The following is a 2,692-nucleotide window of genomic DNA, read 5'->3' on the forward strand; positions in this document are numbered from 1 at the left end:
AGATTCAGGGCATTATTCAGTGTCTATTTCAAATATGTTTTGAATACTTGTACTGGTATTACAAGTACAGTCAATACTAATTAACTAATATATTTTGCAGTGGTGGGAAATATCTGAGTAAGTGTCCTCATCAAACCCAAGATGAGCAAATCATGGAATTGCTTCACATGCTGTAAACCTGCTACCCTAAAAATGGGCATCAGCACATGTGAGTGTGAAATAGCTGTCAATCATTCAATAGGACCAATACCTTTATTTATTTTTCAGTTCCGGCAGGTCTTCTGCAATGTTCTGTGGACCTCCTCTTCCTCATCGACGGCTCCTGGTCCTCAGGTCTGGAGGACTTCCAGCGAGCCAAAGACTTCTTCAGGAGGTTCACTCTTTCCTCCTCCTCCTATTCTCAAATCGTATTGGCTGTGGCCCAGTATGCAGACAAAGTTGTCATGGAGATCCCGGCTGGTCGCCACGGTAGCACAGGTGACTTCCTGGACGCCCTGGGCATGGTGCCGTTCCGGGGCAGGGTGACGCAGACGGGTTCCGCGCTGGTGCATGTAGCCGAGAACAGCTTCCGGGTGGAGGGGGGCTTCAGAACAGAGGTCCCCCACGTTGTGGTGCTGCTCACCGGGGCCAGGGCTAAAGACCAGGTGGGTGACTGGATGAAGTCAGCGGGGGAATTATACCTCCATGGAACACTGGACCTATTAGGTGTGTAGCATCCTGAATATTCTGCTATTTATTCAGAAGTGCTGACTTAACCTGTTACTTCCCCTGTGTGCACAAAGACATGATAAACAGTGTTCCTCTTTGATATCTCGCCCGGACTAATAAGGCGAGGTGCTCTTCTTCCCTCCGGCTTCGATATGGACCATTAACGTGACATTGAAGCATCTTTCTTCCTGCCTTGAGTGTCCTATAGTGGGACCAGTTTGTGGTCGCCAGCAGGGGGCAGTGGTGGCAAGTGGAGCGGAGGAGAAAGGAGCAGCGAGTGAGAGATGGTTACCTGGAGGGCGGACCAGGAGGATGTCCTCTTCGACAGTGAACTTGGACGTGAGCGGACGTGTGCTCTCGAAGAGCCCCGTTGAAGAGCAACGGGAGATAACAAGTACTTTGCTATAACACGGGTTATCCTAGAAGTACAAGCGATAGAGAAGTGTGTGAATAAGTGAAACGGGTTATCCTAGAAGTACAAGCGATAGAGAAGTGTGTGAATAAGCGAAACGGAAAGAAGAACCAACGTCAGTAAATAACGTGTTATCCTAGAAGTTGAAGCGGTATATTAGCTTGCTGCTAACGGCTATAGTGACTCTGAGTATACCACAAGGCGAGCGTCGCCGAAGACCAGTGGTGCATACAGCCACGTTGCGTTAGCAGTACAGGCGATAGCAGGAGGGTCCACCAAGACCCACAGTTTAGCTGTGTTTAAGGTAGCAAACAGTTTAGAGCGCGCCAGCTCAGTCAGCAGCCCTGCAGTGGATGTCTCATCGACGCAGCCGAGGACACCTCTTCTTCCAGCAGAGGTCGCCACAACACAGCACGCTCCTCCAGTTCCGCCATCTTGGTTAAGTACAGCGGTACTTCGTGTGCCAAAACAATATTAATTTGAAGCGAACGCTAACAACCAGCGTCTAGGGGTACCCCAACCATTATAAGCCGGCTTTAGCTAAGGTCTTGTATTTGGTAACGTGGGCCCACATGTAATTTATTTTTGTATTGTAATAACTTTGTGACGTTCTTGAATTCCCATTTAACTCCTTGATATGTGCCTGGGTCTTCCCCTAATCCAAGCGGGGCTCTTGAATTAATGTACTGGGCACTAGGTGCCTATTTTGGGAATAGCGTTCCCCTATAATGTGAGTGAGAGCACCCGGTGCCTAATGTGATTATAACGCATATGAACCACATAAAGTTATAACCTGTAATTGCTACTTGACCAGGCCTTATATAAAGGAGACGTAGATGGGAGCACGGTGTGTGTGTCTATTACTGAGCCCGTATTCTAACCTTTGTTGACTGGGTAAATATATGACTATTAGCATTACTATTTAACCCTTCCCACCCTATTCGTATCACATGGTTAAAGGTCTCTACAGGTTGTCAAGGAAGGGTACTGCTTTGGGGGAGCGCAATATCTTTAGTCAACTAACAGTCACCAGGTGTGGGAGGGCTAACGGAGGTACTGGGGGAAGTGAGAGTGTGTGGTGAGCTACTGCTGACCGCCCTGGAAGGCGAGGAGGACCAGAGTACCACCCCCCAGGTTAGTAAATCCTGGGCCCCATCCGCTCCTGCTGCCCGCCCTCCAGTTCGACGTTCCGGGCCCAAAGACGGGGGTTCAGATAGATTAGAATCTACTGCATCCTGCTACCAGGTGGCCGTGTACAACCACTCCCATAAAGCAGGGATAATCCACCCTGCTACAGGTGCATGACAGAAATGTACCGTCGATCACCTTTGACTTGATTATAGGTGGAATTTGTTATAGAAACAGTATTTTGCTCAATTGCTCAAGATGTTGTGTCATGTGTTACATTTTATACACATGTCACCAGAACCCCAATGGAAAGTACCCTAGTCTACAGCTAGGAGGTGCAAGCGCACGGGTGTACTTTCCCAAAGAGCTCAGCTGATCATCCCATACCAGATTTCCCCAAGACCACAAGCAAGACAAGGAGAGAATGTTTGAGATACAATAGGT

This window comes from Notolepis coatsorum (assembly GCF_963971535.1).
Source record: "Notolepis coatsorum genome assembly, chromosome: 7".
Lineage (NCBI taxonomy): Eukaryota > Metazoa > Chordata > Actinopteri > Aulopiformes > Paralepididae > Notolepis > Notolepis coatsorum.